The sequence below is a fragment of the Monodon monoceros genome, unplaced genomic scaffold, assembly GCF_005190385.1.
Source record: "Monodon monoceros isolate NGI ecotype Baffin Bay Population unplaced genomic scaffold, NGI_Narwhal_1 Super_Scaffold_7, whole genome shotgun sequence".
In the NCBI taxonomy this organism is placed as follows: domain Eukaryota; kingdom Metazoa; phylum Chordata; class Mammalia; order Artiodactyla; family Monodontidae; genus Monodon; species Monodon monoceros.
Genome location: NW_021703784.1, coordinates 88,443,720 through 88,463,675, shown reverse-complemented (window position 1 = coordinate 88,463,675; position 19,956 = coordinate 88,443,720). Strand labels below are relative to the sequence as shown.

Below are 19,956 nucleotides of genomic sequence, written 5' to 3'. Positions count from 1 at the left end.
ATATATATATATATATATATATATATATATAGGACAGAATTCATCACCAACTGAAGATTTTTGCTTGAAATTCAACTAATTCATAGGATAAACCCAGTGCATTGCCCTTACCCTTCTCATTTTGCTATAGTGGACTAGTGGAAATTTAATCCGGGACAATGTTTGGAAATTGCTTATCTAATCTACCCCTGCCTTAAGGACCCAGACACAGCTTAGAGCCTAGGCTTGAACAACTCCAATGACAATCTTATGAGGCAGCCCATTCCCAGTTCAGAAAGCTTTATTTTCAGTAAGTGCTTTATTATATTGAATGGGAGTTATGTATAACCTCCAAGTCTGATGTCACACATGTACACACACATGCACATGCACATATGCACAAATAGTAAGCATGCAAATTGGTAACATTTTGCAGGTTTTAACACTTGGCATTTTTTATACCCATCTCCTCTCCCACCCCAAAGCTGCTGCCTTGTTTGGATCCTCACAACCTCCCTTAGTTTCCTAATTGCTCTCCTGTGTCCAAGTTGTTCCTCTTCTGCAATTTACTTGCATAATATCCTTTGGAATGTCTTTTGAAATTTCCAGACTTATCATGTTACCCCTTCACTTAATACCCCTCAGTGAAAAATGATGATGGTATTTGGACCATCTTCTTCAAAAAGGAATCCTTGACTGGGCTGCTCTATGCAAGTTCATTTCCTGGCACTTCATCTCCTTCCCTGCCACACTTTCTCAAACTCCAGCCCCTAAAGTATTTGCCGTTCTCCTAAAGTACAAACAATGAATGTTTGTCAAATTCAAACTCAGGTCTATATGATTCCAAACTTACTGCTCTGGGCCCTATTCCATGTTCTTTCCTTGGATCAAGCATATCCTTTTTCTGAATATACACGAATCCTTTCTAAAAATGTAACCATCTCTGGGAAATAATGGAAAGTTCCTAATACTTTTTCTGTATATACAGAACCTACCAAATTTGGTACTCGATAAAATTTTGTTAAATAAATAAATGGATTGGATTAGGTTGAACTAAATTGTTAATTAGCACCTATATGCAATTTTTTTATTTAGGATCTTGCCTACTGCAGAAGAAAAACACACAAGACGATAACATACTTTTGTCACTCTCTAACCCTAGAGGTAAAAGAAACAGAATTGAGAAGGGAAGTAAAGAAAATTCAGTGGCCTTTTAAATGTAGCCACTAAAATCAATAACAGTAAAAAAAGAAAATGGAGGCATCATTAATAAAAATTAAAGTAAGAAATTAAATTCTAACATAGCATACTATTTTTCAGTATTCTTGACTCATTTCTTCCAGTTTTATTAAGATATAATTGACACATTACATTGTGTAAGTTTACGGTGTACAACATGATGATTTCAAAGATATATATATTGCGAAATGGCTACCACAGTAAAGTAACACCTCCATCATTCCACCTAATTCCATTTTCTTTGTGTGTGTATTGTGAGAACATTTAAAGTCTACCCTCTTAGCAACTTTCAAGGAAATGACACACTATTGTTAACTATAGTCACCACACATTAGATCCCTGAAACAGTCATCTTATGACTGGAAGTTTTACCCTTTGACCAACATCTCCTCATTTCTCCTACCCTCAGATCCTGGCAACATCATTCTACTCTGTTTCTATGAGTCTGGTGTTTTTAGATTCTACTTACAAGTGAGATCATACAGTGTTTGTCTTTCTCTCTCTGACTTATTTCATTTTGCATAATGCCTTCGAGGTCCATCCATGTTGTCTCAGATTCTCTTTTCTCATAACCAAATAACATTCCATTATATATATATATATATTTTTTTTTTCTTTTTCCATTCATCTGTCAATGGACACTTAGATTGTTTCCACATCTTGGCTATGGTAAGTAATGCTACAGTGAACATGAAGGTGCAGGTATCTCTTCAACATCCTGATTTCATTTCTTCCATATATATACCCAGAAGTGGAATTGATGGATCACATGGTAGTTCTATTTTTAACATTTTGAGGAACCTTTATACTGTTTTCCATAGTAACTGTACCAATTTACATTCCCACCAACAATGTACCAGGGTTCCCTTTTCTCCCTACACTGGCTAACACTTGTTACTCTTGTCTTTTTGATAATGGCCATTCTAACAGGTGTTATTTGTATTTCCCTGATGATTAGTGATGTTGAACATCTTTTCACACACCTGTTGCCCATATGTATGTCTTCTTTAGAAAAAATATCTGTTTAGGTCCTCTGCAGTATGACACAATTGTTATCCTAGTGAAAATATGAACTTCCATAAAAATTCGTAAAATTTTAATAAAAATTATTTTCAGGAAGATTGTCAGCTTAAGGTTTCAGTAAAATGTTAAACACTCAATCCATCAAGAGTCCCCCAGTGTTTACTCTGTTCAAAAAGACCACAAGTCCATACACACTTCACGATGTTCACCTGCCACAGGGATATTTGTTTTATATCTCGTTTCCCTATAAACTCCCATAATTGTTGATGAGTTTAAAGATCCCCTCCTATTTTGAAAGTCAACTCAGCAATATATCTTCTATATATTATAAAAGAGATATATATCTCTTATATATTTATTCCTGGTGTTTGGAGAATTATTTCATTCAAGCAATAAAGGTGTTTCCATTTTCTGTGTAAATACAATAAATTATTATTTTTTAAATCTGCAACCTCTCCTAGACAGTCATTTACTTCCCTAAAAAGTGCTGTGCATGTTAGAAACCTGGAAATTTAAAAAGGCAGATTGTTGACCATTATTAGAATCATGCGCCACTAAATCAGCTGGAGGCCTAGAACCACAGATGTACTCATGCATCTTCAAAGGGAAGAGAAATGAATTTTGAAATCTAGGAACTTCATTTCCTGGAAACACAATAGTAGCATGGTGGGGAAAACAAGGCTATCATTTCTTGAATCTGCACTGCATGGTTAATGCTGAAATAAAGTGACATGCTTTAGGAGTTGTTTAGTATCAAGTGCTGATTTCGTGAAATCAAATGCAGCTGTCTTCCCAAATTACACAACTAGATTCACAGCAACTACTAATTCCTGGTGGATTTTTTTTTTTAACGTACTTATTGGAGTATAATTGCTTTACAGTGGTGTGTTAGTTTCTGCTGTATCAAAAGGGAATCACCTATACGTATACATATATCCCCATATCCCTTCCGTCTTGCATCTCCCTCCCACCCCCCCTATCCCACCCCTCTAGGTGGACAAAAAGCACCGAGCTGATCTCCCTGTGCTATGCGGCTACTTCCCATTAGCATCTATTTTACATTTGGTAGTGTATATATGTCCATGCCACTCTCTCACTTAGTCTCAACTTACCCTTCCCTCTCGCCATGTCCTCAAGTCCATTTTCTCCATCTGCGTTGTTATTCTTGTCCTGCCCCTAGGTTCTTCATAACCTTTTTTATTTTTTTTTAGATTCCATATATATGTGTTAGCATGCAGTATTTGTTTTTCTCTTTCTGACTTACTTCACTCTGTGTGACAGACTCTAGGTCCATCCACCTCACTACAAATAACTCATTTCGTTTCTTTTCATGGCTGAGTAATATTCCATTGTATATATGTGCCACACCTTCTTTATGCATTCATCTGTCGATGGACACTTAGGTTGCTTCCATGTCCTGGCTATTGTAAATAGAGCTGCAGTGAACATTGTGGTACATGACTCTTTTTGAATTATGGTTTTCTCAGGGTATATGCCCAGTAGTGGGATTGCTGGGTTGTATGGTAGTTCTATTTTCAGTTTTTTAAGGAACCTCCATACTGTTCTCCATAGTGGCTGTATCAATTTACACTCCCACCAACAGTGCAAGAGGGTTCCCTTTTCTCCACACCTCTTCAGCATTTATCATTTGTAGATTTTTTGGTGATGGCCATTCTGACCAGTGTGAGGTGATACCTCATTGTAGTTTTGATTTGCATTTCTCTAATGATTAGTGTTGTTGAGCATCATTTCATGCGTTTCTTGGAAATCTGTGTACCTTCTTTGGAAAAATGTCTGTTTAGGTCTTCTGCCCATTTTGGATTGTGTTGTTTCTTTTTTTGATACTGAGCTGCATGAGTTGATACTGATACAAGCATGAGCTGCTTGTATATTTTTGAGATTAATCCTTTATCAATTGCTTTGTTTGCAAATATTTTCTCCCATTCTGAGGGTTGTCTTTTCGTCTTGTTTACGTTTTCCTTTGCTGTGCAAAAGCTTTTATGTTTCATTAGGTCCCATTTGTTTATTTTTTTTAATTTCCATTTCTCTAGGAGGTGGGTCAAAAAGGATCTTGCTGTGATTTATGTCAAAGAGTGTTCTGCCTATGTATTCCACTAACAGTTTTATACTGTCTGGCCTTACATTTAGATCTCTAATCCATTTGGAGTTTATTTTTGTGTATGGTGTTAGGGAGTGTTCTCATTTCATTCTTTTACATGTAGCTGTCCAGTTTTCCCAGCACCACTTATTGAAGAGGCTGTCTTTTCTCCATTGTATATTCTTGCCTCCTTTATCAAAAATAAGGTGACCATAGGTGCATGGGTTTATCTCTGGGCTTTTTATCCTGTTCCGTTGATCTATATTTCTGTTTTTTTGCCAGTACCATACTGTCTTGATCACTGTAGCTTTGTAGTATAGTCTGAAGACCAGAGCCTGATTCCTCCAGCTCCATTTTTCTTTCTCGAGATTGCTTTAGCTTTTCTGGGTCGTTTGTGTTTCCATACAAATTGTGTAATTTTTTGTTCTAGTTCTGTGAAAAATGCCAGTGGTAGTTTCATAGGGATTGCACTGAATCTGTAGATTGCTTTGGGTAGTAGAGTCATTTTCACAATGTTGATTCTTCCAATCCAAGAACGTGGTATATCACTCCATCTGTTTGTATCATCTTTAATTTCTTTCATCAGTGTCTTATAGTTTTCTGCATACAGGTGTTTTGTCTCCTTAGGTAGATTTATACCTAGGTATTTTATTCATTTTGTTGCAATGGTAAATGGGAGTGTTTCCTTAATTTCTCTTTCAGATTTTCATCATTAGTGTATAGGAATGGAAGAGATTTCTGTGAATTAATTTTGTATCCTGCTACTTTACCACATTCATTGATTAGCTCTAGTAGTTTTCTGGTAGCATATTTAGGAATCTCTATGTGTAGTACAATGTCATCTGTAAACAGTGACGGTTTTACTTCTTCTTTTCCTATTTGGATTCATTTTATTTCTTTTTCTTCTCTCATTGCTGTGGCTAAAACTTCCAAAACTATGTTGAATAATAATGATGAGAGTGGGCAACCTCGTCTTGTTCCTGATCTTAGTGGAAATGTTTTCAGTTTTTCACCATTGAGGACGATGTTTGCTGTTGGTTTGTCATATATGGCCTTTATCATGTTGAGGTAATTTCGCTCTATGCCTACTTTCTGGAGAGTTTTTATCATAAAAAGGTGTTGAATTTTGTTGAAAGCCTTTTCTGCATCTATTGAGATGATCATATGGTTTTTCAACTTCAGTTTCTTAATATGGTTTATCACATTGATTGATTTGCGTATATTGAAGAATCCTTGCATTCCTGGGATAAACCCCACTTGATCATGGTGTATGATCCTTTTAATGTGCTGCTGGGCTCTGTTTGCTAGTATTCTGTTGAGGATTGTTGCATCTATGTTCATCAGTGATATTGGACTGTAGTTTTCTTTTTTTGTGACACCTTTTTCTGGTTTTGGTATCAAGGTGATGGTCGCCTCATAGAATGAGTTTGGGAGTGTTCCTCCCTCTGCTATATTTTGGAAGCATTTAAGAATGATAGGTGTTAGCTCTTCTCTAAATGTTTGATAGAACCTGCCTGTGAAGCCCTCTGGTCCTGAGGTTTTATTTGTTGGAAGATTTTTAATCACAGTTTCAATTTCAGTGCTTGTGATTGTTCTGTTTATATTTTCTATTTCTTCCTGGTTCAGTCTCAGAAGGTTGTGCTTTTCTAATAATTTGTCCATTTCTTCCAGGTTGTCCATTTTATTGGCATATAGTTGCTTGAAGTAATCTCACGTGATCCTTTGTATTTCTGCAGTGCCAGTTGTTACTTCTCCTTTTTCATTTCTAATTCTATTGATTTGACTCTTCTCCCTTTTTTTCTTGATGAGTCTGGCTAATGGTTTATCAATTTTGTTTATCTTCTCAAAGAACCAGCTTTTAGTTTTATTGATCTTTGCTATCGTTTCCTTCATTTCTTTTTCATTTATTTCTGATCTGATCTTTATGACTTCTTTCCTTCTGCTAACTTTGGGGGTTTTTTGTTCTTCTTTCTCTAATTGCTTTAGGTGTAAGGTTAAGTTGTTTATTTGAGATGTTTCTTGTTTCCTGAGGTAGGATTGTATTGCTATAAACTTCCCTCTTAGAACTGCTTTGGCTGCATCCCATAGGTTTTGGGTCGTCGTGTTTTCATTGTCATTTGTTTTTAGGTATATTTTGATTTCCTCTTTGATTTCTTCAGTGATCTCTTGGTTATTTAGTAGTTTATTGTTTAGCCTCCATGTGTTTGTATTTTTTACAGAATTTTTCCTGTAATTGATTTCTAGTCTCATAGCGTTTTGGTCGGAAAAGATACTTGATACGATTTCAATTTTCTTAAACTTACCAAGGCTTGGTATGTGACCCAAGATATGATCTATTCTGGAAAATGTTGCATGAGCACTTGAGAAGAACGTGTATTCTATTGTTTTTGGATGGAATGTCCTATAAATATCAAGTAAGGTCCTCCTGTTTAATGTATCATTTAAAACTTGTGTTTCCTTACTTATTTTCATTTTAGATGATCTGTCCATTGGAGAAAGCGGGGCGTTAAAAATCCCCTACTATTATTGTGTTACTGTCGATTTCCCCTTTTATGGCTGTTAGCATTTGCCGTATGTATTGAGGTGCTCCTATGTTGGGTGCATAAATATTTACAATTGTTATGTCTTCTTCTTTGATTGACCCCTTGATCATTATGTAGTGTCCTTCTTTGTCCATTGTAAAAGTCTTTGTTTTAAAGTCTATTTTGTCTGGTATGAGAATTGTTACTCCAGCTTTCTTTTGATTTCCATTTGCATGGAATATTTTTTCCATCCCCTCACTTTGTCTGTATGTGTCCCTAGGCCTGAAGTGGGTCTCTTGTAGACAGCATATATACGGATCTTGTTTTTGCATCCATTCATCCAGTCTATGTCTTTTGGTTAGAGCATTTAATGCATTTACATTTATGGTAATTATCAATGTGTATGTTCCTATTACCATTTTCTTAATTGTTTTGGGTTTGTTACAGTATGTCTTTTCCTTCTCTTGTGTTTCCTTCTTAGAGAAGTTCCTTTAGCATTTGTTGTAAAGTTGGTTTGGTGGTGCTGAACTCTCTCAGCTTTTGCTTGTCTGTAAAGGTTTTAATTTCTCCTTTGAATCTGAATGAGATCCTTGCTGGGTAATCCTGGTTGTAGGTTTTTCCCTTTCATCACTTTAAAAATGTCCTGCCACACCCTTCTGGCTTGCAGAGTTTCTGCTGAAAGATCAGCTGTTAACCTTAAGGGGGTTCCCTTGTATGTTATTTGTTGCTTTTCCCTGGCCACTTTTAATATTTTTTCATTGTATTTAATTTTTGATAGTTTGATTAATATGTGTCTTGGAGTGTTTCTCCTTGGATTTATCCTGTATGGGACTCTGTGTGCTTCCTGGACTTGATTGACTATTTCCTTCCCCATATTAGGGAAGTTTTCAACTATAATCTTTTCAAATATTTCTCAGTCCCTTTCTTTTTCTCTTCTTCTTCTGGGACCCCTATAATTCAAATGTTGGTGCATTTAGTGTTGTCCCAGAGGTTTCTGCAACTGTCCTCAATTCTTTTTTCTTTATTCTGCTTTGCGTTAGTTATTTCCACTATTTTATCTTCCAGGTCACTTATCCGTTCTTCTCCCTCAGTTATTCTGCTATTGATTCTTTCTAGAGAATTTTTAATTTCATTTATTGTGTTGTTCATCATTGTTTATTTGCTCTTTAGTTCTTCTAGGTCCTTGTTAAACGTTTCTTGTATTTTCTTCATTCTATTTCCAAGATTTTAGATCATCTTTACTATCTTTACTCTGAATTCCTTTTCAGGTAGACTGCCTATTTCCTCTTCACTTGTTTGGCCTGGTGGGTTTTTACCTTGCTCCTTCATCTGCTATGTATTTCTCTGTCTTCTCATTTTGTTCAACTTACTGTGTTTGGGGTCTCCTTTTCACAGGCTGCAGGTTCGTAGTTCCCGTAGTTTTTGATGTCTGCCCCCAGTGGGTAAGGTTGGTTCAGTGGGTTGTGTAGGCTTCCTGGTGGAGGCAACTGGTGCCTGTGTTCTGGTGGATGAGGCTGGATCTTGTCTTTCTCGTGGGCAGGACCACGTCCGGTGGTGTATTTTGGGGTTTCTGTAAACTTATTATGATTTTAGGCAGCCTCTCTGCTAATGGGTGGGGTTGTGTTCTTGTCTTGCTAGTTGTTTGGCATGGGGTGTTCAGCACTGTAGCTTGCTGGTCGTTGAGTGGAGCTGGGTCTTAGCATTGAGATGGAGATCTCTGGGAGAGCTTTTGAAGTTTGATATTATGTGGGGCTGGGAGGTCTCTGGTAGGTCAATGTCCTGAATTCAGCTGTCCCACCTCAGAGGCTCAGGCCTGACACCTGGCTGGAGCACCAAGAGCGTGTCAGCCACGTGGCTTAGAAGAAAAGGGAGAAAAAAGAAAGAAAGAAAGAAAAGAATATATAAAATAAAATAAAGTTATTAAAATAAAAAATTATTTTAAAAAAAAGTAATAAAAAGAAGAAAGTAACCAAACCAGTAAAGAAATCCACCAATGATAACAAGTGCTAAAAACTATACTAAAAAAACCCAGAAAAACAGACAGACAGAACCCTAGGACAAATGGTAAAAGCAAACCTACACAGACAAAATCACATGAAGAAGCATACACATACACACTCACAAAAAGAGAAAAAGGAAAAAAAATATATATATATATATAAAGGAAGAGAGCAACCAAATTAATAAACAAATCTACCAGTGATAATAAGCTCTAAATACTAAACTAAGATAAACATAAAACCAGAAACAAATTAGATGCAGAAAGCAAACCCCAACTCTACAGTTGCTCCCAAAGTCCACTGCCTCAATTTTGGGAGGATTCGTTGTCTATTCAGGTATTCCACAGATGCAGGGTACATCAAGTTGATTATGGAGATTTAATCCACTTCTCCTGAGGCTGCTGGGAGAAATTTCCCTTTCTCTTCTTTGTTCATACAGCTCCTGCGGTTCAGCTTTGGATTTGGCCCCGCCTCTGCATGTAGGCCGCCCTTTGGCATCTGTTCTTCACCCAGACAAGAGGGGTTTAAAGGAGTGGCTGATTAGGGGGCTCTGGGTCCCTCAGGCCAGGGGGAGGGAGGGGTACAAAATGCAGGGTGATCCTGCAGTGGCAGAGGCTGGCATGACGTTGCAACAGCCTGAGGTGTGCCGTGTGTTCTCCTGGGGAGGTCGTCCCTGGATCACATGACCCTGGCAGTGGTGGGCTGCACAGGCTCCCGGGAGGGGAGGTGTGAACAGTGACCTGTGCTTGCACACAGGCTTCTTGGTGACTGCAGCAGCAGCCTTAGCATCTCATTCCCGTCTCTGGTGTCTGCGCTGATAGCCGCGGCTCGCGCCCGTCTCTGGAGCTCCTTTAAGGGAGCTCTGAATCCCCTCTCCTCGCTCACCCTGAAACAATGGTCTCTTGCCTCTTAGGCAGTTCCAGACTTTTCCCAGACTCCCTCCTGGCTAGCTGTGGTGCACTAGCCCCCTTCAGGCTTTGTTCACGCAGCCAACCCCAGTCCTCTCCCTGGGATCTGAACTTCAAAGCCCAAACCTCAGCTCCCAACCCCCGCCTGCCCCGGTGGGTGAGCAGACAAGCCTCTCTCAGGCTGGTGAGTGCCAGTCAGCACCGATCCTCTGTGCGGGAATCTCTCTGCTTTGCCCTCTGCACCCCTGTTGCTGTGCTCTCCTCTGTGGCTCCAAAGCTTCCCCCAACCCACCTCCCATCTCCACCAGTGAAGGGGCTTCTAGTGTGTGGAAACCTTTCCTCCTTCACAGCTCCCTCCCACTGGTGCAGGTCCCGTCCCTATTCTTCTGTCTCTGTTTCTTCTTTTTTCTTTTGCCCTACCCAGGTACATGGGGGGTTTCTTGCCTTTTGGGAAGTCTGAGGTCTTCTGCCAGCGTTCAGTAGGTGTTCTGTAGGAGTTGTTCCACATGTAGATGTATTTCTGATGTATTTGTGCAGAGGAAGGTGATCTCCACATCTTACTCCTCCACCATCTTGAAGGTCCCCTCTCCTGGTGGAGTTTTAAAGATACCTTTACAGGCAATTTTCTCCTCAGTGCAAAGACTCCTAATTTAGACAGTACAAAGATGCCAGAATGCAGTTTCTCTGCACAAATACCACCTTTCTTAGAAACATTTGATATAGGAGATTGTGTTCTACAAGAGCTTGGGTCACCATTTAAAAAGATAATGCCATTTGCAGCAACATGGATGGACCTAGAAATTATCATACTAAGTGAAGTAAGTCAGACAAAGACAAATATCATATATCACCTATAAGTAGTGTCTAAAAATATGATACAAATGAACTTATTTACAAAACAGAAACAGACTCACAGACTTAGAAAATAAACTTACAGTTACTAGAGGGGAAAGGTGGCAGGGGGAGGGATAAATTAGACGTTTGGGATCAACATATACACAATACTATATATAAAGTAGATAGATAATCAACAAGGACCTACTGTATAGCACAGGGAGCTCTACTCAATATTCTGTAATAACCTATATATGGGAAAAGAGTCTGAAAAAAATAGATATATGTACATGTATAACTGAATCACTTTCCTGTACACCTGAAACTAACACAGCGATGTAAATCAAATACACCCCAATATAAAATTTAAGAAACAAGATTTCTAGAATGTAATTTGGTCTAAATTGGTTTAGAATTGGTTGCCAAATTGTCATACAGTTGTTTACTTCAGCTTTCTTCTTTTTATTTTAAGTTAGTCGTAGAATATGTCATGTTGCCTAGGGTGGTCTGAGAAAGGAAGTATTCTCCCTCAAGATATTCCCCCTTCACTCATGCCCTTCCTTCTCAGACATCTTGATACACTCCTAGAAAGAACATTTTAAGACTACCTTTAAAATCTCGACTCTCTTGATCTCTACATGGCATCTAATAGTCTGATCACCCCTCCGTAACTGAGTATATCATTTAGCTAAACTTTAGCCCTGCCAATCTTTGGGCCATTTTTCTTAGAAGGAACCTCATTCTCTATCCTCTTGCTGCAAAACAGGCAATTCTGCACTCGTCAGCTGTAGACTAAAATTCATGAAGCTTTGAACACATGTAGTTTTCTTATGTGAAGTCCTCTGGGACTGCCCTTATGGAGAGGTGGGTACTGCCTCCTCTGCTGCCTCAGCTCTTTACACTTATTTCTGGTAAAATTCTGACCAGATCTTATATCACCATTGCTTGTAATTAGCATACTTATTACCTACCCACTTTCCTGCCACTACCAAGTAAACAGTTTATTCATCCACTTAATCAAAATGTATTTGGATGCCAAAGGGCCAGGCACTGTGCTGAGTAATATGGGTACCAATAAGCGTTCAATTCCAGTACTTCTGTAAATTGATTAGTAATGCATTTTTTCCCACTTATCTAGAAGGACATCTGTGGTTTTCTCATTTATTCCTAAAAGCTATTCCTAAGAACTATTTATGATTTAGAATATGAATCCTTTGTTCTATGCATTGCAAAAAGTTTTCCCAGTATTGTGTTTTTTGTTATTATACATATTTTTCCTTTATTATTTCTTCCTTTAAACTTTCTCATCGGTTTTTTGGGGGTTTTTTTCTTTTTCTTTTTCAGAAGCTAATGGGTACTAGGGAGGGGATGGAATGGATAAGAAGAAAGGCTAGTGCAAAGAGACCGCAGAGGAACTTGAGAATGGTCTTAGTAAAAGTAATACAGTGAGAGAACTGGGCAGATGTATGAGCCATTCCTGAGTTAGCATCAACAGATGTGATCAGGGAAGTGAAGGCCATCAGAGGAGGCGGTGATAACTTCCATAATACCTGGCACATAATGGGAGGTTAGTACTCATCTCTCGAAATAAACAAGTGACTGACTGAATGCAGAGAATTTCTTTCCTGCAAACCCCAGTAATCAGTAAGGAAATTTGCTGTTTGTAAAGGACAGAAGTTTATGGTTGATTGTCATGATGACTCTGATTCTTCATTCTTTTGTCATGTAACTTTACAGCGGCCTCCCACTGTAGGTGGCATGATCTGCTCCATTCCTTGATGATGGGTACCAAGTGATTTACTGTAGCCAGTGGGAAGTCGGCAGATTTGATTCATACAGAAACTTGAAAAAGTGCATTCTGCTTGCTCCCTTTGACTTCTGCTTTTGCCAAGAAATTTGCTTGGGTTAAGTTGATGAAGGAAGAGACACATAGACTGAAGTTGAGTTGTCCCAGTGACTGTAGCTGAGACCATTCTAGATCAGCTATCAGTGAACACAGCCAAGATCAGAAGAGCCACTTAACCAATCCCTGACTGACCTGTAGTTTCATGAGAAACAATTAATAATTAGTGCTTTCAGCTACCAATTTTGGAATGGTTTATCGTGCAGCAATAGCTAAGTGATATAGAAGTTATAAAGCTCTGATTAAATTATTTTATTCGGTGGCATGCTTTCTTAGTTTCTCTATTTAATAATTGCACTAAGTATCTTCTATTTCTAACATTTTATGTACCACAGTAAAAAGAATAGTCACTAAGAAACAAAAATGTAGACATTTCCTAATATCTTAATTTTAGACATTCATTCATTCAACTATGTACACAGTATTAGAAATACAAAAAATAATGCTCTCATGAAATCGACCATGGTTTGGTGGGAATGTAGACATGAACAAATGATTTGCATCCAATGCAGTAAGTAATAATAGGAAACATTCATTAAAACCGCGATCTCTGAAGCAAAGTAACCTGCGTTGAAAATCTTGCCTCTGTCACTTCCTAGCTGGGTGCCCTTACTTAACCACAATTCCATTTGCGTTATCTATAAACCGGGATGGTAATTGTACCTACTTCATAAAATTGTTGGGAGGATTGCCTGCACTGATATCTACCACATACTTAGAACTGTACTTGGCACTCATAAGCTATCATTAAGTGCTAGTTATTATTTAAAAATTTTAAAAGCATGAGGGCACAGTAAAGTAAGACTATATAGGGTGGGAACTGGGTGGAGGGGTAGTAGAGGAGATACTTTAAAAAACCATAAATTTGCAAATCTCTTTCTTTGGTGTCTTCATCTATATTTCAAGGAACAAAGAATAGATGACTATTAGGTTATCTTCTAATTCTGAACGACAACATTCTTGGAATATTGTCTAACATAACAGATGTAGTAAGTTCCCACTAAATATGGCATTTGATCATTAAAGTAGTTTTCAAAAGAAGTTGGTCTAATGAAGTTAATTCACATGCCATCATTCATTATGCTTGACTTTAGAGGTAAGCTTGATACGATTATCCCACAGGACATCCTGGTCCCTTTTAATAGTGCTGGAAGTGAAAAGGGAATGTCTATTCCCAGAATTGGTAATGCAAACACTCAAATCTTAAGTATGCGTTGTGCTTGAATAGACTAGCCTACAGCCTGTTAAATCAAATTAATAAACACAATAGCTACATCCATATTTTCTCTATTTGTAAAGCAAAGTTACAGAGCTCATTCTATTTGTTAGTTTGTATTTCTGATTACAAGATTCTGTCCTCTGCTGTTTGCTAAAGATTATACCAGGCAGAGTCATCAGCACACAGTGAAATAACATAATTTTGTTTCCCCACCCAAATGCCTACAAATCAGGAGAGGAGCACAAACATAGAATTCTCAATGTCCATAGAACAAACCTGCGACATTAGCACTGTGCCCTTCTTCTCCCAAGTCATCTCATTTTAATGGCATCTGTCCTGCCCATGCTTTGGGTAACTAAATGGGCTAATTGGAAGTGTGACAACATGAACAATCCGTTACTCTTTGGGCAATTATCTCCTCTAAAAGGACTTTTGCAAAGAATTTTACTTAAACACATATGCTGTCATTGTTGACAGTACCTGACACTCCTACTGAATAAGTGTCTATATTTATGTCATTATTTAGCAATTTAGTTTGCGTGTACATTTGTATGACAGTTAGCTTGTTGACTACTTATTTAAATTCTCTTTGAGTAAGATCATTCAGTGACAAAGGTGTCAATTTCATTTCACCCATAGGGTTACGAATTCGTCTCTGGGATTCAGTGCTGATCATGACAGTCTGCACGTCTGTGACTGTCTTAGATGTATTCCCCATGCTTCCCAAACCTAGAAACTGTAGCAAAACTGGAAGAGTTGGAATTGAGTAGCTCTAGGTTCAAGACTTGCCTGTGTCTTAACAAGACATATTTACCAAATATGTGGCTTTAGCATCACTTTCCCCATCTTTAAAAATCTCTCAGGGGGTTGTTTTGAGTTTTAAATAAAGCGATGTATATGAGAAGTCAGCAAAAGAAAACCATGCCATATGGATGCCCCCAAAACACAGGTTGAGTCTGAATCAAACAATGACAGCCAAATGGCTAATTCGAGGTCATACAGTGTGAATGGGCGACTGGTGCGGGAAAATAAATCACAGCTGCTGAATGGGAAGGTAAACAGGAAAGGGAAGACTTTCCTTTTTCTTTTTGGTTAAATAGCACTGATACTTCACTGCTGCTTTGTTTGATAGATTAATTCATTCTGAAAGGCTTTAAAGATGTCTGGTAGGAAGCTAATAATCAGCTTTGAAAAACAATCACTAGCCTTTCCCTTGCTATCAAAGTCCCTAAAAAGGAAAATTTTCATTTCAAATGGCTTCTAGGTTACTTCAGAACCAGAAGGTAGATTCCTTTGAAGTTATCTAGAGCAGCTAGTGAAAGCCCTTTTTAATGGTTTATTAGTTGATAAACTGTAATTGGCAAATAAGGGTAAGAGCTTCAAAAGACAAATTAAACTTATAGTCAACTGCCCACTAGTGTTTTGAATCAATCAATACAGCATTCTTTTAAAAACAGAAGCAATGCCATTACCCCTCAACAAATCCACATTTTGATGCAATCAATAACTACATCGAAGTTCTCCAAAAAGACAGAAATTAAATAAATCACAGTTCATGTGTAAAGAAAGGCCTTTTCTCTTGCAGGTGCTGACATCTGAAATACATATTAGAGTATGTGCTTAGTACCCAAAGAAATATATAGATGTAGTTCCTTTCATTTTTTAACTCTAAATGAGGAAATACCCATGTACTATAAAGGGAACAGGAAGAAACTAAAAGAACATTTGGTGTGAACTTGGATATGCCTCAGTAAAACTTTTCTCCCTTTTGTTGAATGTCACTTCTCATTATGATTTGTAACATAAAGACTCAAATCTCAAGTATATAATGTGCTTTAATAGAGTAGCATACAGCCTATTTAAAACTATTTTCAAACCAAGTACATATTCTGATCTCTCAAAAGTATAGTAAATCAGCATAGAGATCATAGATTATGCAACTTGAAACAGATAAATATTTATTTGCCTTCCTCCCCCAAATATATAACGTTTTATTGTTTGAATTATCATTCCTCATTTTATCCATTTCATGTCTCAAGGTCACATACCTGAATGGTATAAAATGAGTAAGTATAGCTTAGAGAAAAGGCCTCTGACAATTGTATACTGGAGAAAGAAACCAACATAAATATGTTATTAATAATATTATTATGTAGGCCCTTCCATCTTTCTAAGACCCAGTGAAGTTGAAATATGCCACCCGCCCCTGCCCCCGCCCCCGAAGTGAGTTTGTGGAAAAGCCAACTAGGAGCGAGGGATGTTGGAATTAAGTTGTCAAACTGTCCTGGATGTCTTGTACACACTGAACAGGCCAATTTACTGCAACACTGCATAGGCTGAAGGCTCCTATTTCACCTTTACAGTGTCTCCTCCTGGTGAGATTATCCTGCTGGACCACAGGCTCCCTCCCTGGCAGTATTTCAGCTTCTCCTAGATTTCTTCTCATTAGTCTGTCCTAGGTAATAGTAGTGTTAATTAATCCTTACCTTGTGACCAGCCTGCTTGCCTAGGGAGGGAAGAGGCTCTTGTCCAGCTCTCTGAAAGCAACAGCTTTGTGTGTTTGATATTTTTGAATCCTAGTGGTGACTTGATTTCTATGTCTTCCCCTTTGTAGCTCCAACTCCCGGCTTTCAGGATGAACACAGCCAGGCTTTGAAAAACAAAACAAAACAAAAAATGACTTCTTCCACACGACCGCAGTTTCTTTGCGCGTTACTAACCTCTGAGTATGGGGTGGCTTTGAAACGCAGCTGTTCTAGTTCTGCCCTCCAGGTGGCAGCAGTGCCACACCGCAGGGGCTCCAATCCCCTCCACCCCGACTTCAAGTGTTAATGCAATTGACCAATCAGTGCTAAGATGATGGGAGGTAATTGGGTAATTGTATTTTACTGATCACAAGCAGAAAAAGGGAAAGGAAAAAGGGAAAGAAAGAGGGGCAGAAGAGGGAAGGGGACCGCAGTCCGAGAGGAGATTTGGGGAGCCAGGACCCAAACCGTCAGGACGTGGCACTGGCCGAGAGAAAGGAACTGCCGCCGGCACTGGGAGCGCATTTATTCTTTGGGGGGAAAGGGGGGAGAGAGGAGCGGGCTGGGGAGGAAGAGAGAGTTCCAGCCGAAGTGGATGGAAGGCGACCGGGGTTTCTACCGCGCTGGGAGTCGCGAGCCGGGGCGATGGCGCTAAACACGGCGCGGAGCAGCTGCGCTCCCGGGAGAGCGTCTCCTCGCGGAGGACTAGCCGGTGTCGGGAAGGTCTGGGCGAAGAAAGACCAACTTGTGGCTCCAGAATGTACCCGACGCAGCTGGAAATGAGATCAAAGCTGCAGTTTCATTCGAGAAGGATGAGAGGAGCCAGCGACTAGGATTTTTTTTTTTTACCTCTTTCTTTCCATGTTCTATTTTGTATCTTCTTTCCTTATTATTTTTTTATTTGCCTAACAAACACCTCATCGAGCCCCTCACTTCACCCTCCCCATTTGAAATAAAAGCCCAGTTTGAACTTCTTTCATCGCGGCGCCCCCCGGATCCGCTGCCCGCTGATGGAGGAGAAGGAGACCCGGTGGCTGGCAGGGGCCGCCGGCGAGGGACCGCGTCACGAGTCTCCCCCGTGATCCCGGCCCTGATCGTGGAGTTCTGCTACACCTGGAGGATCTGGACCGGGTGCTAGGGGTGGGGGCGGGGACAGAGGAAGCGCGAGCCACCCCGAGCCTTAAAGAAAAAAAGAAGTAGCGGGGGGGAGGAATGGGTTTCTTCTTGACAGCTGACGGAGCCTTGAAATTTTCCTTCACTACCTCCGCCCCCGCCCCCGTCCCCGCCCCCCCGCACTCCATTTAACGTGAGATTATGAAATTGCAGAGGCGGTGGAGGGAAGGAGACAGGATATAACAGAGTTTGGAGGGAGAGGGGAAGGTGGCTGGCCGGGTGGCTGAAATCAAAAATCCAATTGCGCACTGGGTTGTGATGAGAAATCTAATCAGATCTTTGGAGAAGGGGCCGGCCGGAAGGGCGGCGATTGGGGGGAGTTGATCCCCAAATTCTTCGAGGTCGGGGCTGGGAAGAGGAATCGGCGATGTAAAAGGAGACTTTTTCTTTTTTTTTTTCTTTTTTTTTTTTTTTTTTTCTGGTGGCGGTGGCGGTTGGGTGCGTTGCGAAAATGAAAGATGCGGGACGCAGCTCTCTCCTGGAACCGAACGCAGTGGATAAACTGATTGTGCAAGAGAGAAGGAAGAACGAAGCTTTTTCTTGTGAGACCTGGATCTTAACACAAATGTGTATATGTGCACACAGGGAGCATTGGAAAATGAAATAAACCAGTGTCAGACCCGCGGGGGTTGGTGTGTTCTGACATAAATAAATAATCATAAAACAGCTGCCCTCCCTCTCCCCAAAAGGATGATTGGAAATGGAGAAACGAGGATCCACAAAGGAAAAGTATGTTCATTTTTTTCTGTAAAGGAGAAAGTAAGCCAAGGAGATATTTTTGGAATGAAAAGTTTGGGGCTTTTTTTAGGAAAGTAAAGACTTGATATGGTGGTGTTTTCTTTTCTTTTTGAATTTCCCACAAGAGGAGAGGGAATTAATAATACATCTGCAAAGAAATTCCGGAGAAGAAAAGTTGACCGCGGCAGGATGAGGCATTGATTGGGGAAGAGAAGCCAGCAGAGCACAGTGGGATTTGTGCCTATGTTGAGTAAAATTGATGGATAATTGCAGTTGGATTTTTCTTCATCAACCTCCTCCCCTCCCCCCTCTTTTTTTCTCTTTGGGGTCAAGATCATGCATTTTTCTGCTTGTTCTTAACCACCTGGATTCCCATCTGGATGTTGCTGTGATCAGTCTGAAATACAGTGAGTGATCCTTTTTTTCCTATTTATTGGTGAAGAAAATGTCCATTAATTTAGCATTCCCGGTCCCTTTATCCCTGTACCCCCTGAGGTGGTTTTTAAAGACCTGGCTGTGGGGACCAGAAAACAGGGAGAAGGTGGCCCACACATTTGCTCCATCAGGCTGTGCTCACTGATAAGGTTTGCTATAATGATGCAGGTTGTCTGCATCCCGGGGCAAATGCCTTTGCAAATGTCCATCCGGAGGAAAAAAATTTCCCCAAGAAAGCCGCTGCAGTGTGGGGTGCCTTGTGCTGTGTGATCAACACTCTAGAATGCGTTTAAGTTGCATGGCAGCCCCGGAGTTAGATTCACAAATGTTTAGCCATTGGAAATCGAAGGGACCCAATTTAAATTTCATTATCCAACCTGACATCGCGGATCAACAGAATGCATTACCACAAAAATATGATAATAAACCAACCAGATGAAGGCTGGCTTCTGGCTGGTGAGTGGGTGGAGGGAGGGAGAGTGGGACGGGGGAGGAAGTGGTGGAAAGCTGTGGCTGCACCATCCCCAATCTCTCTTGCACACACAGTCTGGAAAGTGGTGGTCTAGAGATTAGGTTACCTAGCTTCTTACCAGTGCTAAGGATGAGAGGAGGACCCTCCTCTCTTCAACCCCACCTCCTTCTAACCACTTCCCTGGGTAACAGAGAGGCTGTCCATGTAGGTGCCCTGGGCAGTTAGTCGCCTTCAGTTTTGCCAGTTTCCTTCAGTGTTCCCTGCCATACCAGTTCAGAGCTCTTTAAAAAAAGGCAGAAATCTAGTGTCCTGTGGTAACTTAGATAAAAGTCTGTGCGTTAAGCATCACTGCTTCTCCTATGCCAGCTTTGTCTTGGGGGAAAGAAGCCACTAAAGAAAAATTTTAAAAATGGTTGAAAATGCTTAGAGAGCCTGAGGGCCTATAAGATCTCCCCTCTTTGCATCTCTTCCCCCATCGCTGCCAGGATCATGGAGCTGGCTTTTCTTTAGTTTTGTGTTTGAACAGAACTCTGCCTCTCAGTCTTCTGTTATTTCTCTCCAGGGCCTTCTATCAGAATCATAGACTCATATAACTTTAGAGCCAGAAGATTCCCCAGAGATCTCATGCCAAATAAAAAAGGAAACTGAGGCCTGGAGAAGTCATAACTCTTGGTTAATGGCCAAAGCATATGAGACAGGTGACTCACACAAGCCTCTGAAGAGCTGACAAAAGTCAGTTTGGGATCCAAACTGGACAGGAAACAGCCGTACGTGGAAGAATTACTTCTTTCCCCACAGCTGCCATTTTTATCTAGAAGGGTCAAGGAAGGTACTTATTCTGAGAGCTTGCAATAAACTCCTGACATTCTGGACCTCATGGGTAGCCCA

The 19,956-nt window shown here is 40.0% G+C and overlaps 1 protein-coding gene across 4 annotated transcripts in view; it reads left to right on the top strand.

The window, feature by feature from the left end:
• Positions 1 to 19,956, top strand: part of LRRC4C (leucine rich repeat containing 4C) — a 483,245-nt gene that overhangs the window by 312,714 nt on the left and 150,575 nt on the right. For 3 of the 4 annotated variants that reach the window (XM_029207042.1, XM_029207043.1, XM_029207041.1), the window contains exon 1: positions 17,855 to 18,568. The exons of the other annotated variant lie outside the window; for it this stretch is intronic. The gene's annotated coding sequence lies outside the window, so the exon portion shown is untranslated. Of the gene's footprint in view, positions 1 to 17,854; positions 18,569 to 19,956 lie in introns of those variants that run through there. 4 annotated transcript variants of the gene reach the window in all.